The sequence below is a fragment of the Apostichopus japonicus genome, chromosome 11 (assembly GCF_037975245.1).
Source record: "Apostichopus japonicus isolate 1M-3 chromosome 11, ASM3797524v1, whole genome shotgun sequence".
Lineage (NCBI taxonomy): Eukaryota > Metazoa > Echinodermata > Holothuroidea > Aspidochirotida > Stichopodidae > Apostichopus > Apostichopus japonicus.
In genome coordinates, this window is record NC_092571.1 from 25887826 (window position 1) to 25897324 (window position 9499).

Here is a 9499-nt window from a genome sequence, read left to right on the forward strand (position 1 = left end):
GAACGTTATGTCTGTCCAAACTTCCATGTCACGTTCGCTCGATCACCAAAGAAACTTCATTGAAGGTGAACGAACTTATCGTCATCAATGTTCTGTTATCGCACGATTATTTAGTCTGTATGAAGTCAGTCTTCAATTGTGTTAGGCCAAACATTTTCGTAAGTACAAAACGTAACGAAAAAATCACATTTTGACAACTTCCGTCCAACTGCGTTACGTTCGATTTACCGTTACGTTCGCAGAATTTAACTTAGGAAAAGTATTAAAACTTTAAACTTAAAAGTTTTGTTGGACTGGTGGTATGAATAATTTGATTTATTTTGACCGTCTGTTACAAAGTAACGTTACTTCCATGTGTACATATAGCACTCTGTAAGGATAGGTCAAAACAATTATTTGACAAGGCGAACGTAACGCTCCTAAAATGCGAACATAACGCGGGACGGAAAACAATAACTTTAATGTGTGGGTATACCGGTTGCGCGAAATTTTGTAGTACTTATCCCTACACCTCTAGTCATTGATCGCAAATTTTGATGCAAAAGTATTTTAGGCTCAGCCACCCACTAAACCTCTTCATATCACTATTCTTTAGTAGTTTTTGCACGGGGTATCCGCGAAACTACCCGGTTCCTAATTTATTACCCGAATCCTACGCAGTGTTTTTTTTTTTTTTTTTTTTTGCAAACCGATGGTTAGGCAAAATTCCCATTGACTTAGTGTGGTGTTAGGCTACAATGTGGTCGAAGCTAACAGCAATAACGAAAGTATTCCATGGATACCTTATAACTGCGTCACAATTACAGCTAATAAACATGGTTATGCTAGATTACCCCCATTGACTTAGTGTGGTGTTAGGCAACCCCTTGGTCGAAGATAACAGCAATAATGAAAGTATTCCACAGATATCTTATAACTGCGTCACAATTGCAGTATAGGCTAGAATTTTCCCCATTGACTTAGTGTGGTGTTAGGCTACCATGTGGATGATGTTGAAAGAATTCTCACAATTATTTTTTATACATTCGTTTATTTCGTACATGGAATACTGACTAGGTATTTTACGAGGTGTTACTAATGGATTATAGACGGAACAACTAAAAAATATTATTTTCTTGAAAATCGCGATACACGAGGGTAAACAATTTTTCCGGGTACCTGGATACCCGACCGGTAACAACTCTCGGGTACCCGGTTCCCTAGTTTTGGACCCATGTAAACACTATTCTTTAGACAAGTTCGGGGTCTGGGAGAGAGTGGGCCATGGCTATTATGTGGCTGCATAAACCTTTCCTGAAGCAGTTTAACTTACCTTACCTTGAATGTACATGTATACCTGTGACTACCTGTGATATATTAGCTGAATAAATAATTTTCTTATTTATTGTAAGTTTGTCCTTCATTGTCAATGGTTATGTTTGCAATGTGCATTTGACATTTTTTTGTGTCCAGGGGTAACAACTGCAAAACACAGTTTCTAATAGCATGACATGGAATTTGGATGAATCCTTACTATGCCATAAAAGCATTCAAGTAATCATTTAATGATATCAAATGATTAAACTATTGTCTTACTGATAGTGAATCTGTCCGTCCAAGGTTATGTTTGCAATGCATATGTTACTTTTGTCCGTCCAAGTGTTATGTTTGCAATAGTGACGTTTCACCTAATTTTTTTGTTGAATTAACATTGAATGTTTGATTTGCATTCAAATGTTTGATACTCCAGTTGTTATTAATAAACTATGAAACACTCAAGTACCTGCCTTTTTTATATCTTATTCAAAAGAATTTTTCCATTTAAATTTTATGAGTTTTGTCCGTCCAAGTCCTTAAAAGTCTTCACGCTCCAGTAAATGGTAAACTTCAGCTGTACAGATGAATCTGATGGTTGATATCAGATCCATAGTACTAATAGTCTCCTCTAAAAACAAAACAATTATAAAAAGTTCCTCCTCAAACATGAAAAAGAAGAAAGTATGATTAACATGCATTCATCATCTTCCATAGCAAAGTTTCCACTCATGTCATGTTTCACTTTTATTTCGTAACAACCGTAGGTTATTTTATCTCTGCGTTTTCACAAATGATAATTGGGATGTCAAAGTTACAAATGGTAGGTCATTTGTTTTGAAACAAAGCATTTGAAAATTTGGGATCTGGAGGGACCTTTTGGACCCTGCAACTGTGAAATCTGCCATATGCTCTCCACATTGAGAGCGTCCATGAAAAATGTGCATTCATACCACAGAAGTTTCATCATTTCAAACTGGCCTACACTGTGGCTGTCCTTTTGACTGTATGGTTCAGTTACAATTGTCTGTGCAACCATTTTGTTCATCATTCACACATCGCCAAAAGCATCAACTGAAACTAGAGTTTTTTAATCAACATTGCATAAAAGGTATTTCCAAACTGTAATGGGAAGGGATTAGAAGAGGTACTGTAGAGGGAGGCCCAACTTGCCTATTGTGGATGGAGAAAAGGGGAAATCTACTCAACGTACAGTTCATGGGGGAAAAAAATTGTAGGAAAACTGTTAATGGCAAATCATTGACAGGATTTAAGGAAAGTTGTGACCATGTCATAGGCCCACTGCGGGCAGTTGTCTCGTGCCGTCGAGATTTAAACGTAAAATTTTTCCAAAACTTAGGGGCACATTGAACTGAATGATGATAGGTCAAAAAGTGCCATATTTTTCAGCTGACATTTTCTGTGTAGACACTTGGTTTCATGTTTCCATGGTTTTGCAATATTCATGGTACAGTATATGTATACGTGTATACGCATTTAACAGTTTCACACACATACAAAACTTTATGTAAGGGAGTGATACTGTACAGAAACGTGCTTTGAATGCTGTCCAGAAGTTACTGGCTATATCATTTTATCTTTTTTTACATCTTTTTTATGCACATTAGGCTGCAATATTTTCTGCCCAATTGTGTTGATTTTGGTATTTTCTCTTTGGCACAATCACTGTTTTCTACTAGTTATTTTGACAAACTTGACTACAGTATGAGTGAATTGCTAAACGTTGTAAATGATAAATCTGATGACTGTCTAAATCGCTACCCTGAAATATGGCAATGCTAGAGAAGTAAACATTCTATTGAAGAAAAAAAAATACCAGAAATAATATTCTTAGCCCTGTACTTTGATGATAAAAAAAACAGTCGTGTAGGGATTAATTTCTACTTAGCATGGTATACCAAACTTAGTTTCAGAAAATCTGATGCTGAAAATGTAGTTATTCTAATACAAAACTAGCATAACCTTTGAGAAAGTGTAAAGTCACAGTTTACATTGCACTCTGTAGTAGCCTAAGCATTGTTGTAAATTCAAATCAGCCGACCATAATTTACAATTAAAAGAACTGACCATATATTGCAAAGTGGATTCGTTGGTCAAACACCCTCTAAATGATTGTAAATTAGGCCTGATTATTAAACAAAGCTAATGTTTCCCCAAACACACTCCAACTATGGTTAAGCTATCCATAGACTATGTACAGTGGGTTTGAACCATGCAACCCATGCCACAGACAGTGGAAATTTTACACAAAGAAGTTACTTCGTCTAAGAAAAAAGGCTCTTCTGAAAACGCAAAAAGTTCCAACGTGGAACCTCGTTCGATGGTCCAGGAGGTCAATGATGTGGGTAATCCCCTTTGGTAATTGTAGTTCATGTCAAATGTCACTTCCTGTAAGGTCAGGCGTCAATTATCAAAACAACTTCGAACTTTAGCCTAACTGTATTGTGTTAGGCTTACGTTAGGCCACAACCAAAACACGATTGGAGCCAAACAGAAAAGCTATTCTCTAACGTATTCCGTAGATAAAACGATAACTTCTGATCATATTATGTCGTAAAATTATTTCTATATGTCTGATAGCTCAGAATATATCAAGCAATCACTACTGAAACGAAAATATGCACTGGATACAACATGTTCAAATGTAGTTTCATGGCGCAGTGGTGAACGATCCACATTGCTGTACTAAATTAAAAACAAGCAACAGCTAAACAATCAACGTATCATTGTCAAGATTCCGTTAAATTGTAAATCAAAAGAGCAATCTGCTTAGAGATTATGGCTAGTAATGCATTGTAACAAATAAATAGGCAACTTACCGGGCCTATCCCTCTACAATGAGGGTTAATTCCCTATTGTTGTTTTTGTTTCCGAATGGTTTCAGTCCGTCTGCTCATATACACGGTTGACGCGCCGAATGGCACCTTACATGTACGGTCAATACACAGCGTTGTATACAAATTTGTATAATTTACTTTCGGCTGACATGTGCTACACTCGTGGCTTCTTCGGAATCATTCGCGTCGCAGCAGTACAGTGGATTAGCATACAAATAGTCTCTTACTACAGTTCAAAAATTAGTTATGCCACCTAAAAGATTGGTAGGAAACTTTCAAAGAACACCACATGTATCTCTAAATACCTTAATACTCTTGTCTAAAGTATTACGTTTGATGATATGATATCTTGTGTTTTTTAACGCGAAGGTTAGTGACAACGACAGCACCAAACGTTTAAGAGAAGGTTATTCTAGTCACCTCAAAATAGCGATGACGTAATGGATTGTATACCAACACGGCTTTGATCGACTTGCTCTCAGCAGGTGCTTCAAAGGAAGAGCTAAGCATCGTCCCTGGGAGGATGACTTGTTATTGGCTTTATCGTAGAGTGTGTCCGGTATTGTGACATAGTTGAACCTTAACGCATTAGATTAACACACACCCTGTCTTTTGTTGAACATATTGCGTAATGACAACGCGTGGAAAAGGAAGTATTACAAAAATAGGGAATATTTTGGTCTGTTCATTTCGCCAAGTCTCTATGAAAAGCATCTACACACTGCATTATTGGGCAAATGTACACATTAAACAGGAACTAATTGCTTAGGCGGCTCGCTGGTACAAGCACGCCTACTTGCCGGTATCAGATATTTGAAGTGTATGTCAGCAGTAGAAAATGCCTTTATTCCTGCATCTTCAACATGGGAAAGGCCTCAAAATTTGGCAAACGCGTACTGATTAATTGGGCATTATTTTTATTATTATTATTATTATTATTATAATTATAATTATAATTATTACTATATTATTATTATTATTATTATTATTCATTGGATTTGTCGTCATCTTTACATAAACGGTAAACAATGTTCCACATCTTACTAAAAAATGTCCCAGTGCCGTAGCCAGAGAGGGTGAGGGGGTTGGGGGCATATTGGCAAGATTTAATGTTGAACTACACAAATTTGGATAAAAATAAGATGGAAATGATAGCATCATTTTGCATTTACAGCAACAAAATAATCTCAGCGTGCATTAAGGGGAAGCCTTTAGACCCCTCCCGACATATAACGCATGTAAACCTATTTCGCCCCCCCCCCCCACTCTCCCGGCTCCGCCGCAAAGTAAAGGTTCCAAAATCATGAGCGCGGGTACAGCAAGTCCTTCAACAACGTAGATTCTTGGGACATTAACCCACAGGAAAAAATCAATGGAGACTCATTCTCATTCTCATTACAAAATTTCTTACAGAGAGGAGAAACACCCCTATCCTTAGTTCCCCCTTACGGGCGCCATTACATCCACCCCCCACACACACTGCACTAATGGAAAACAAGTACAGGTGTTAATAAAACCTTTATCGCTGAATCTTAAAACAGTGGCGTCGCCAGACAGTTTAATCTTGGGAGGCACAGGGGTTCACCGAACTTGACTAGGGGGCACAATGTTCATTTTTGAATGCCGTCCTGTGGGAAGGGCTCTAAAGGGAGGGGTTACCCCTCCACATTAATTAAGGGTCTTTAGATGCAATCTGGTGCTATAGTTTGCAACTTGAAGTAACTTTATGTTTAAGAATTTTCGGGCTTAGTCTGTCCGATATTTATGTTTTTAATTGAGACAGATGAAGTTTTGGTTTGAGTATTTTTTTATTAATTGCACTACAAATCGCATCTGAGGGGGTACTTGGGGGCACGATTTTTTTGGGGGGGGAGGGTGGGCACGTGCACCACCCCCAGGCAACCCCCTGGCGACGCCACTGTCTTAAAAAGGGGGACACAAATTTGGCTTAACCTTTTGACACCATGCACCGAAAGCTGGCTAAGGTTCCTGACGAAATCAGTATCAGTTTATTATGGCAATCTTTACAAGGAAGACACGAAAAAGACAGACCAGGAAATAAGTCAACCCAATGCGTTGTGAATATATTGTAACGCGCCGTCCTCGGTGGTGAGCGCAAGGAAGAGTGGAGATATTCGGGGACACAGGAATGAGGCTGTCGACAGGAGATATTAAAGTTTACCCGTTTATTTACGATCTATATACATGTCAAGATGGTGCACAGTGGTCGTGCATTACAGAGGCAATTATTAAATACGAAACCAAGTTTTAACACATGCTCAGAAGTCGATGAAGTTAAATATAACACAGTACATTACTAATGGCGGGTCTCGACACGGAGGGCAGAACGATAGACTTCGGCGCTGAAGATTGGGCTATGGTGAACGGCGGCGCGGTCGGCGGATTGGTGATCGGCGGCGCAGTTGGCGGATTGGTGAACTGCGGCGCGGATTGGTGATCGGCGGCGCAGTCGGCGGATTGGTGATCGGCGGCGCAGTTGGCGGATTGGTGAACTGCGGCGCAGTCGGCGGAATGGTGATCAGCGGCGCAGTCGGCGGATAGGTGATCAGTGCCGCAGTCGGCGGATTGGTGAACTAGGGCGCGGATTGGTGATCGGCGGCGCAGTCGGCGGATTGGTGATCGGCGGCGCAGTTGGCGGATTGGTGAACTGCGGCGCAGTCGGCGGATTGGTGATCGGCGGCGCAGTTGGCGGATTGGCGAACTGCGGCGCAGTCGGCGGATTGGTGATCGGCGGATTGGTGAACTGCGGCGCGGATTGGTGATCGGCGGCGCAGTTGGCGGATTGGTGAACTGCGGCGCAGTCGAACCGAAGTGTTGAACCTGGTCTTCTAGGTTATTTTTACTCGTCGTCCGATCCGACTTCCTGGGCTGTTCCACCACTGATTTTGCCAATAGATGACTCGTTCGTCTCCTAACTCATGGTCAGAATCGTTCTACCCCTCCTATTCCGAGCCGGGAACCGCCTCTGGTCCGAGCATGGAATCCACCCCCTGGTACGAGCATGGAATCCACCCCCTGGTACGAGCATGGAATCCACCTCACCAACCCCTGGTCCGAGCCCGCAGTTGCTTTTAAACAGAAACTACTTCCTATACCTACAACGTGTGAACCTACACTTAAACCTATTAGAAACATAAACCACGCCCAGTCTACAACCATCAACCAATAAAACACGATTAAATACGACATGCGTGCTGGTTAAGATTTACCCAGACCTAACATTTTGGCCCATGGAACGTAAACTAGACGTCCTACTCAGTGACCTCCAAAATCGGTCAACAAGAGAGAGTTCCCCCTTAACAGTTGTTCATAAATCAAGCAAGTGACACCCCCTCATAAGATTTTATCTAACAAACAATTCCCGTAAAGCGTCTATTAATGTAAAGAATCAACCCAAGTTAAAACATTTGATTGGAGAAAATACTTGTTAACGCTAACGACAAACAATGAGCTTTGACGTGTCGTTACAATATGTATAGTGTGTCGTAGAAAGACATTTCAGAAAGTCTTCGTTTTCCTGGTCTTCGTTTTGAAGGTCTTCTTTTTTTGGAGATTTCCAAGTCTTCCTTCTTCGGGCTTCGTTTTGGAGGTCTTCCTTTTGGACCTATACCCTCAGTATTTTCCTGGCTTACTCTCTATAGGTCACTATCCAGATATAGCTGTGTCATAATTGTATGCAATATCCCGGAGTTATCTAGGTTGACCATTGGACAAGAAGGCAGAGAAACAAATGTGAATCATCAGCAGGGCGTAGCATATAGTAGGGGAATCCCCCCCCCCCCTTACTGACAGACGGAATGTTACTTAAGTTCCTTAGTGTACGGTACATAACTAATAAGCAGTACGGTATATCCGGTTCAATTTAAAAAAGTCGCAAATTCTATCAAATGTTGTAAAATATGTAACACACTAAAGCTCCACACAATAAGTCTATGACGTAACAATGGCTTGTGGGACCGACCCGTAGCTAATCGACAATATATGCACGTATTAATGGTCAACATCGAATGAAAACAGGTGCGTAGCCAGGAATTTGCCAAGAGAGGGGCGAAACTGTCGATTCGGCATTGCAAACTATCTAAGCGTAGCGCCACCATGTTGGCGCGAAGCGTACAAGAAAATTTTGGCTGAAAATGCCTCCCAGATCGCTGGAAATGGCACTTCCCATGCCTTGTAAGTTGCATCTTAGCATTTTCTCTTTTGAAAATACTAGCGATATCATAAAAACATTATTATTTTTTTTCAATGCTCAAGGGGGGGGGGGGGGGCGGTTTCCCCCTTCGCCCCCCCGTTGGCTACGCGCCTGAATGAAAAGCTCAACCCAGTGGATCTGCAATGTAACAATTACTTCTAGCTGTTGGGTGTAGCCCTTTTTTAGTTAATGTAGTATACAAATAATAAATGGTTATGAATGCAATAGTGCTAATATTTCATGAGTTGAAAGATGGAATGTTCCATTCAACGAGGAGCAGCCGAGTTGAATGGAACTAATTACATCTTTCAAACGAATGAAATATTTGCACTATTGCACGAATGGAAACCATTTATTATTTGTTTTATACAACACCTTCAAATTTGGATATTATTGGATGTAAAATGCACTCATGCAACAGATTGTTTTGAACAGACAGGTTTCTCTGCTCTCTTACCATTGAAAAAAGTGCTATCAAAAAAGTATAACACATGGTTCTATTTCATAGAGTGCAATAGAGCGGATATTGCATGCAATCGACGAGCAATTGACCAATCAAATGGCCGGAATATAATTAGGTGTTGTATAATATGTAATAATGGTCATCCAACACAACGTATGTATAACGTACAACTACACATTTTACTACACAGTACATATACGAAGTAAGAGCATCTCTGGCGTATATAGCTCACCCTAAAACACATTATCTGTACGTAATAAATGTCAACAGCGCATACAAAAGTTGGACACAATAGTTCTCCGACATAACAACGGCTTTTGGGTCTAGCCCTAGATAACAGACAATGGGTTTATGTATAATAATGATCATCAGCGCCAGCTGTGGCGTATAGGCCAGAGCAGAGGGAGGGGGGCAGGTGGGCCAGTAGGCATGGGCCTACGAATTTTGATTGTGCCTATATACCCTCTGGTAGAGGCAAATGGGGACCCTTGGTAAGAATATTTATTGGTAAAGAGAGTCAAGAGGGATCCTTCTACACAATATTTATTTATTACTACCATACGGTAAAATCTAGTCAATCCGTGATGGCTAAGAAATAAAGTCGATGACCACAGTACTGCGCTAAAAACCTGAGCAACATTCACTTAGTGGCCGTTGATATGGATAATGTTA

At 40.4% G+C, this 9499-nt stretch overlaps 1 protein-coding gene across 2 annotated transcripts in view; it reads right to left on the reverse strand.

Moving 5' to 3' along the window:
* LOC139976197 (tumor protein 63-like) overlaps positions 1-4338 on the reverse strand; it is a 39670-nt gene extending 35332 nt beyond the window's left edge. The window contains exon 1 of one of the 2 annotated variants that reach the window (XM_071984712.1): positions 4134-4338. The gene's annotated coding sequence lies outside the window, so the exon portion shown is untranslated. The remainder of the gene's footprint in view (positions 1-4133) is intronic. The other variant, XM_071984708.1, reaches the window with a different exon arrangement.
* Positions 4339-9499: the final 5161 nt, after the last annotated feature.